This window comes from Emys orbicularis, chromosome 22, assembly GCF_028017835.1.
Source record: "Emys orbicularis isolate rEmyOrb1 chromosome 22, rEmyOrb1.hap1, whole genome shotgun sequence".
NCBI lineage: Eukaryota > Metazoa > Chordata > Testudines > Emydidae > Emys > Emys orbicularis.
In genome coordinates, this window is record NC_088704.1 from 16,898,392 (window position 1) to 16,908,263 (window position 9,872).

The following is a 9,872-nucleotide window of genomic DNA, read 5'->3' on the forward strand; positions in this document are numbered from 1 at the left end:
CCCTGCAATAGTGCTGCTGCAGAATCCCAGGGCTCTGAGCAGTGCTGCTAGGAGGTTAGCCCTGGCACGTCTTTATTTGTTTTCAGTGCAGCCCCCCTGTACCTGCCTCCCCCCAAAGGTGCATGTGCCCAACGTAACGCTGCACAGGGCCTTGCACTTCCAGGCCTGCCAACCCCACGGGCAAAGGGGGTTTGCGGGAGGAACATCCCAAACTTTCCTCAGCACAGCATGTTGATCGGAGCTCAGGGGCAGCTGTGCTGGGTGGGAGGGCCTGAATCATGATTTTTGCACACAGCTGTGCGTACATATGGCCATCTGCCCGCAACCATGGGCCTTTGCAGGGGCAAAGGGACGTGTGCTCATTTTCTCCCTCCTTCCCCATAATTCCCTGGTCTTTAATACTGCATACCTATAACCAGAAGCATTGTCTCCTAAAGAGCTGGTGATGGGCTCAGACGATGCAGTGTCTCCATGAAGCGAAATGGTCCCCTTCCATCATGGGAGGGTGGGGGGCTTACAGGCTAATATTACATGCTGCAACGGGTGCCAACGCCCACTTAGCCCTCCAGCCCTTGTACCTCTTTCAATGCACCTCTCCTCGATGAAGAACTAGCTGGAAAAAATCTTCCCAGATTCTTGGCTTCTTCCTAGCCTCCAATGTGACCTTTACTGAAGGTGCCAGCTGCTATTAGTCAATTTCAGTGCCAGCAAAACCAGCCTTCATTCTGCTGCGTGTGTGTGGTTTTCCCCCCATGTTTCTACTGGACCTAGAGGCTCTGAATTTCTTCGCTGCATAGGTTGTTTTTTTCCCCCACTCTTTGATTTCACATTTGGTCTCATCTGAGCCAGAGGAGTCTGTGCCCCCGAGCTGCCTGCTGAAGCATGTATAACCAATCATGCCCCAACATCTCCTCCCTGGGGGAAAAGACCCGGAAGAATTGTTCAATGTGACTTGCATGCTCCAAGTTGTTCCAAGCAAAGCCAGGTACAGGAGAAAATCTCCAAGGCAGGAGGGGAGTAACACCTAGTCCATCTCATGGTCAAAGCACTTAATAAGCATGGGTTAATGAAGCCAAATTAGGGTTACCATTCGTCCGGATTCTGCCGGACAGGTCCGGCTTTTTTGAGTTAAAAATAGCATCCAGGGGGAATTTGTAAATGTCCGGATCCCCCCCCCCCCCCCCGCCCCATGCAGAGTGCGTGCGGCTGACAGGGCAGCCGGCCGGATCGTGCCACTCGCACGGGGCTCCGGCAGCCAGAGCCCCTCCTCCGCTTCCCCCTCCTCTCCCCTGCAGCTTGAGCCCACTCCCCTCCTTTCTCTCCCTCCCCCTGCATTCGCAGATCGCGGGCTGGCCGTTCGCCTCGGGCCTCCGGCAGTCTGGAGCTCCTCCCCCTGCTCCTGCTGCCCAGCGCGCCGCTCCGCAGCACTCTGTTCTGAGCGGCACGGTAAGGGGGCCAGGGGGTCGGCGAAGGGGCAGGGAGGTTCTGGAGGGGGCAGGCAAGAGACAGGGAGCGGGGGGGGGGGGGGGTCGGGAGTTTGGGGAGGGCTGTCTGGGGGTTGGGGGTGTAAGGTTTTGGGCAGTCAGGGTACAGGTAGGGGGTAGGGTCCTAGGGGGGCAGTTAGGGTGGGGGGGGTCTCAGGAGGGGGCAGTTAGGGGACAAGGACCAGGGAGGCTTAGGTAGGGGGTGGGGTTCTGGAGGGCAGTTAGGAGCAGGCGTCCCAGGAGGGGGCAGTCAGGGGACAGGGAGCAGAGGGGTTTAGATGGGGCAGGCTGTCAGGGGGCGTGGGAGTCCCAGGGGTCTGTCTGGGGGTGGGGGTGTGGATAAGGGTTGGGGCAGTCAGGGTACAGGTAGGGTTCTAGCGGGCCAGTTAGGATGGGGGGAGGGTCTCAGGAGGGGGCAGTCAGGGGACAAGAGGCAGGGAGGCTTAGGTAGGGGGTGGAGTCCTGGGGGGCAGTTAGGGGCAGGGGTCCCAGGAGGGGGCAGTCAGGGGACAAGGAGTGGGGGGGGAGGGTTGGGGGTTCTGAGGGGGGCGGGAAGTGGGAGGGAGTGGAAGGGGCTAGGGCAGGACTGGGGCGGGGCTAGGGCAGGGCTCCTCCCGTCCTCTTTTTTGATAGTTGCAATATGGTAACCCTAATCCAAATGAGGGCCTGGTTCTGCTCACACACCCAGGTAACTCAAGAGTAACCCTAATCAATTTACACTGGAATAAGTGAGAGGAGAATCAGACCTATTTGTCAGAGGGGGAAGCGGAGGCAGAGAGGCTGCAATTTTCAGTGCCACTTGCACTCCAAACTTCCTTTCAAAATCTTAGCCCCAGCAGCTCCATCAAGGAGTGCCCCCCGGAGGTAGACTAGACCTTATAACATCCTATTTCTTAGTCCTGTGCTTAAACCTCCGGCCCTCAAAGAGAGCTGGTCTGTAGAGTGGTCTCTGGAGATCTATAACAATGGTGAATCTAGCTAGTGTTCATTTCTAACTGACCCTGATCGCTAGGATGGGGCTGACTGATCATAGCTGAGTGCGTGAAATTGAATGGTTTTATGGAAACCATTATAAATCCTCTGCCAGCAAGGAGGACGCCATTGCTTTGTGGGTGTGTGGTAATATATGTATATAATTAGACACTCACTCTAAGGCCAGAGCATGAGTATTAGCAGAGGATTCTGTTAGCATATTGAACAATGGAAGAGGTTTAGTCTCTACCCCTTGACAGATAATGCTGGAGAAAGACATAGCAGAGGCACTGAGGGGTTTTGTACTGATGCCCACCACCACTGTGATAGCTCAGCGCCACCTTGTCAATATCCCCTACCCACCCCTGTGGGCAGGGGAGTGATATTGACGAGAAGCCGCCGCCCTGTGTTTGGAATAAGCTGCTTCCTTTTAAAAAGATTCCCGCTCTGCAAAAGTTTGGAAAGAACCAGTCAGATGCAAAACATGCAAAAAACTATTTTACTGACAAACAGCAAAGGACGGGCTTGGTTTCAGGCGGCTAAATCGATCACCTATTATACAAACATTATCGAAAGGGAAGGCTTGGCTGAAATACATTCACTCGTTGACTTCCCCCCCCACCCCACCTCCCAAAAAAATCACAGTGTGCTCCCCCTGCCCTGCCCCATAAAGCTTGCTGAAGCTTTCAGTAGGAGCTGCTCACCCGCCCCTTCACTTAGCACAGAAACAGCGCAGCTCCGAGCCCAACTTCCAGGAGAATACAAAATGCAGATGACATTCATTTATGCAAGCGCATTAAAAAGAAAATTAGCCATTATTGCTTTTCAGATCGCAAGAGAGATTATTCCAGGATTAAATCCGTAAGAGTGTAATCTCTCTCTGTCTCTCGGGAAATACCAACGTATGCTGAGCCTACTTCTCTATTTGATGTGTGCAAAATTGTTTTTGAGTGTAGAAAACAGGTAGAGAGGGACTAAAAATTGGGGGAAGTATTACTTCAAGTTTTGCTACAGTGTCCCCATAGTGGAGCATTATTACAACCGCCTTGATCCTATAAGAGACTTTGCTGCTCAGTCATTGTGAATGAAGGGTACTCAGCACCTCACAGGATTGAGGCCTTTGGGGTGACACTAATCACTCACGGTGCCTGCATCATTCCTTAGCATAAAATCACAGTGCTCTGCTTGAAGAAGGGAACAAAATGAGCGACCACAGTTAAAAATAAATATGGCCATAGACTAGAGGGTAGTATGGAAAAAATAGCATGGGATACAAATGGGAGTGCATATTCACACACCAGCCCAGGCAGAGATTAACACACGCTTTTACCCACAGACAGACACATCAACACGACTGGAATCTTACCATGAAAGCTCCACCAGACCGCAGTGAACTGACAGCTCAGAATCACAGCGCCTATTAAAAGTCCAACTGCCCGACCTTTTTTGCACTCCCTGCTCCTGCCCTAGGTATTGAAACACAAAAACGCCACCACATGCATGCACGCTTTGCAGCCCCAGTGTTTTCCAATAGCTCGCCTACATCTCAGAGCCCTGCCTCAGAACAGCGGGGGCTGCAGCATCAAGACCTGTCCTGAATGTGCACAATTTTCAAAAGTGCCTAAGTCCCATTGACTTTCAGTGAGACTTAAGCTGTGACAGGCGGCCACTGGTCTTTGACATCCCAGGTTAATGAGAGCCGCTGTAAGCAGGGTTAGCTGAGAGCTTACCCAGCTGCACTGAGGGGATGTCTACACTGCAAAAAAGTGCTCTTAACTCGGGGTTAAAATAGCAGTGAAGACACGGCAAGTTGGCTTTTAACGCTGGTTTGCCACCTCCAGTGTAACTCAAGCTGCTCACCCCAGTGGCTGTGTCTTCACTGTAATTTTAACCTAAGTTAGAACACACCTTTGTTTTTGCAGCGTAGACATAGCCTCAGGCTTCCACTGGCACTAGCATGTATGAACAGGAGTGTTGTGTGTAAGACACAGCAGATCTATGGGGTACTGCTGAGGCCTCAGCTGGTTTCAGACGGTCTAGTTTTGGGTGCCAGGCTTTAAGAAAGAGGTGGACAAATTGAAGCGGGTGCAGAGGAGATCAACAAAAGGGTTAGAAAACCTGACTTAGGAGGAAAGGTTAAACAACTGGGGCATGCTTTGTCCGGGAAAAGAGGACTGAGGAGGGACCTGATAATGGTCTTCAAATATGTTAAGGGCTGTCCTAAGGAGGACTATGCACCTTTGAGCTCATGTCCACTGAACGTAGGACAAGACATAATGGACGGAATCTGCAGCAAGTGCGATTGAGGTCAGATAGCAGGAAAAGCTTTCGAACGATAACGGCAATTAAGCTCTGCAAAGGCGGGTGTGGAAGCCCCATCATTGTAATTAGACAAACATGTCGGAGGCTCTAGGTTTAGTTGAGCTGCCTGAGCGTGGGAGGCTGGACTGGATGTCTGCTCTCGGGCGCTTCCAGCCCTACATGTCTATGAAATAGTTGCATAATTTCCCCAGTGTACACAAGGTTTTAAAGCAGCTGTTCCAGAATGCTCCTGACTCCCACCCTCGTCAAGCTCCCATCCTGAAAGCCTCCCCAACACCCCCCCCCCCAAAAAATCAGCTAATGCAGAGGCAGCGTTGCCTAGTGGATAGAGTACTCAACTAGGCTCAATATCCCAGCTCTGCCCTTGAGCTGCTGGGGCAAGTCACTTCCCTCTGCCTCTCTTTTGCCACCATTTGTCCATCTGGGCTATGAGCCCTTTGGGGGGAGAACCATCGCTTACTAAGTGTTTGTACAGCACCTGACACAATGGGGCTCTGATCTCAGCTGGACTGGCCCCCTACTATTCTATTGTAAGGGAATGAGATCACACCCTTCCCCCCCCCCCCCCCGGAGGGCCAGTGCGACTGGGAAAACGGTGATGCCCATGAGCTACGGGTCTTGTGCTGGTGCTCAGCCCAGACCCGAATCCCCCTTTTGGTTTCTTAGCAGATACTTTAGGCATTTCTTTTCCTTCTGTAGCGAAGACTTGTGCGTAGAACTAAGGTGTCAAAACCCTCCCTAATATTATATCTAATTCCCCTAGTGCTATGCCGCAGTAGAGCTCAAAGCACTTTATAAAGGTCAGTATCATCACCCCCATTTCACAGATGGGGAAACTGAGGCACGGGGCAGTGACGTGATTTGCCCGAGGTCACCCAGCAGGACTGTGGCAGAGCTGAAAATAAAACCTCGCTCTCCTGAGTGCTCTAACCAGTGAGCCACCCCATCGCCCTGGCGCAGCTCCATTGACCTCCATACCATTAAACCCATTGCTTGCCACTTCTTCCTAACCTGTAAGCCTCCACGCTCAGCAGACACCAAACCTGACGTCAGGGAGAGTGATGATGAGGTCGGAGGGGGAACTAAACAAAAGGAGCCGATTGGCTTGTCAGGAACAAAGACCTGCCTTTGGGTCTCCTCTTAAGCCTAAAGAAAGAAGTAAGAAAAGCAAAGCCCAGAACTAGGGCTGGGCAGGATTGAGTCGAACTACCGTGATCTGCAGGGATTTCATTGAGGAGCTGGGGATTGGTCCGTAGAGCTGGGCACAGAAGGCTTGACTTTAAAGAGGGGCTGCTGGCAGGCTTGGGGGGACGTCAGCATGCCTGTCTCCTTTGCTACACAGCCCTTACAGCAGCAGGCCTCTGTTCTTTATTGAAAGTGGCAGAATCCCAGGGCCTCATGGTCTGAAATTACAGGGGAAACCGTTAGTTCCAGTCCCTGCTCTTGAGATCAAATGCAGAGAGACAGTTTTAAGCTCTGTCTGCTCTAAAAATAGCCCCTCCTGAGGCTGCAGAAAATTCCCCTTCTGCTGAAACCTTCTCCAAAGCAGCTGCTTCCTGAGCACTAAGCCGCATGCAGCGCGACCCAGGCCCCCGTCCCTCTGTCGCTGCCATCACAGGCTACACTAAGCTTGGTGCCCAGGCCTCCCCTGTTCCCAAGGGCCCAGCTGCTCTTCACCCACCCTCAGCCCTGCTTTGCAGCTAGTCCTTACTACCTAGGCCCCCCCACTTCTCGCTGTCTGAACCCTTGTGGTTTTTAGACTGGATCAGAGGCAAGAGCACAACGAACAAGCCACTATTATTACACGTCAGACAATTAAACAGGGGGCAAACACCCCACACAAACATCCAGCAGAAGCAAAACAGACACGTGCACGGGGAAGGGGACGCCGGGACAGGAGACGTCACAAACAGCTGAGCTGCAAGCAACAGTAACGGGCTCAACTGGACAACGGAACGCTTGCCCGCACACGCAGCCCTCGGCAGCCAAGGCCAGGGAAGCCCAGCGCTGGTGATGGGGTGGGCCTCGAGCCTGCGCCATCAAAACGCTTTGGAATTTCCACCCCGTTAACGCTCATGGGGGTGATACTGGGGGGCTCTTAAAAACAAAAAACCCACCAAAGAACCAGCACTCTTTTACCTAATGCTTCTCTGTAACTGCCTGTGAGCGCTTCCTAGGCGGAAAAAGTCCGGCACGGCCTGTAAACCCGGAGGCTAGGCTGGGTGCTGCCGCTCTGCAGGCGTGAATGTCACCATTAGGGCGCAGTATTCACCAATTGCCCAGCTATTGCACACGTTTTCCCCTCCTGGGAGTGGGCCCTATTCCGACCTCTGATACACTGGGCTAAATCTGGATCAGCTCTAGTGACGTTCATGGAACCGCCCACCCCTGTGAAACCACCGGGAGAAGAGAATCAGGCCAACAAAGTCATGCGGGTGTAACATACATAAGAATGGCCCTGGAGGGGATGAATTCACTGTGCTGGGTGCACCGGCCTTTTTGCATAGAGGTGCCTATGGTCCAGCTGCTTTTGGCTGAATATGCCTTGTAGCAAAGTGCATTAAATTCACTGCGTATTGCCACTGCCTGCAGTGGCCTGGGGGCGGTCAGACCCTGTGCTATGAGGATGTGCTCTTTTCCACGGCGTGGGGCTTAGCCGGGTTTGGGCCTCACTCCCCCGGCCTGCCATTGCTCACGGAGGGGGGAACTAAACTAGTCTGTGTATGGAAGAGAGGCCAGAAGGAAAATGGGCCCGTGCGTGGTGGAGGATTTCACTTCCTCTGCGCGAGAGGCAGGGCCTGTCCTGAAACTCTCCCATGGCTGGAGCAGCATGAGCCATCCCTGGGCACTTGAAGTTGCGTCTCGAGTAAACAGCAACGCAAATCAATGTGCAGAGCAGCGCTACCGTTCTAATGCAGCCTGGCCTGGGCTCACCGTTTTTCCGCTCGCTGCTGTGGCGGGCACCATGTCGAAGGCGGAGTTAAAGCTCATTTCTTTCCACGGGGCTGTTCTCTGTATTACAAAAAATGAAAGGCAGATCCTCGGGTTGTGTAAATTGGCATCATGGAATCACAGGGTTAGAAAGTCCCGCCAGGGTCAGCTGGTCTAACCCTCTGTCCAGATGCAGGATTTGTTGTGTCTAAACCATCCAAGACAGCGTGGTAGCCAGTCTCCACTGCCGGCAAGGGGCCAGCGCCTGAGCTGCAGTCAATCCGTAGAGCTCATTGAAGTCAATGCCAGTTTACAGCAGCGGAGGATTTAGCCCATAAGGCCCAATTCACAAGGCTCATTTCACCCAGCCCGGCTGTACCGCCCTTTGCCTTGGAAAGGAGCTGCTCCCAACCACCCGTTTCCAAGTACCTACAGCCAGGAAGCCTTGAATGACAAACGCGCAAGCAGCGGAACAAAGCACCGAGGTGGATCAGCTGGCCACGTATTTTCCAACCAGGTGTGACTAAAAGGCCAGATGTGCTATGAACTATCTAAGCTATAGAGAACATGGGTCTGCGTTTTGTTTTCTAAATTAAACCGGTCCCAGACAGAGGAAGCCAATTAAAAATAAGACAAAGGGTTGTTGTTTTTTGGGGGGGGGGGTGTTGGGTTCCCCCCCACACACCCAGACATTGCAATCGAAACCTACGCAGGTTCATACAGAATCCAAGAATTCATAGAAGGGACATTCATTTTTCCTACATGTTTTTCCCCCTGCCCTTTAAACTCAAGCCCACTAAGTAATACAATAGGACCTCAGTAGAAACGAGGCTTCACCCTTCAGTTCTTGGTGCCGGCCCCTCGCCCCTTACTCACACTGAGTTAGAAGCTTGTTCTGTGAATAGTCCCATTGAAAAATCAGTGGAACCATCCGTGCCCAACTGACTGAGTTTGCTACAGTGCTCCCTGTGTCCCCTGCAGGAAATGTATTGATGCACAGGGGCTACTGTCACATAACCTTCGCTCAGGCAGCACTGCCAGCATGTTAAGGGCATTCTCTGGACGTGAATGCGTTTTTATAACCCTCAATCGCTACACTGAAACCTGCACTTAAGCCTAAAGCTGGGCCTGAGTCCGATCAGATGCTAAGTTCCCCACCTCCTGGTGCAGGCTGTGATCCGAGGCTCTGGTTGAACCCATTACAGATACAAGAACCGGCAGTGGGGGGCTTGGAGCTGGGGTTTAGCTTCAAATCTATTCACCTCCACTAACAGCCCCCTGAAGTATTCCCAAACGGTGCATGACCTTCAGAGAACTAATGCAAAGAGCGAGGCAACTGCTCGAGGGCTTGGGGCTAGGAGAGGGGAGTCTCCAGGGCCTACTCCCACCGACTCACTGGCACAGCCCTTCTCTGTGCCTCAGTTTCCCCTTCTGTAACATGGGGTGATACTTCACTTCCTCCCAGGGGGGTGGTGAATGACTTAACATTTATATAGCAAATGGTGGGCCTGATTTTTCCCCTTACATCTGCCGTACACCGGTGTAAACAACTCCACTTATCTCAGTGAGTTTTATTCTCCTCTCTCGCCCCCGGAGCAACCCCATCGAAGGCCCTGGCTCCAGTTCTCCTCTCATGGTGGTGTAAATACGGAGTGACAGCAGTGAAGTCAATGGAGTGACACCAACATAAAACTGGTGTGAGATGGAGCAGGATCAACCCTCTTAAAATGCTAAAATCCCATTGGTTGGTTTTGCAGCTTCCTAGGGGGCCTTTGCTTAAGGCAGGTTTCGCTGTAGACCAACAGGAAGAACGAATCGTTTGTGTATTTCTAGAACTTCATTGACCGCAAAAAATAACTAACGAAAAGCCGAAGAAAAAGGGACATTGCACCTTGGAAACGCACCAGCACGAGCCCCCCTCCAAACCTGCGGCGGCATGAGTCAGCCTCAGAAAGGAAACATCATGGAGCAAACCACGTTGAAAGGCTTCTAGCTCTCGCCTGAGCATCGCTAACCTCTTCGGAGAGCAGATCCTGAAAGAGGTGCACTGACGGTGCAGGAGAACTTCAAACAGTGGGGAGGGGGATTTGGAAGTATAATGCAAATCTTTTTCCCTTTTTTTTTTTTTTTTTTACATATATACAGAAGTCCGACAATAAAACG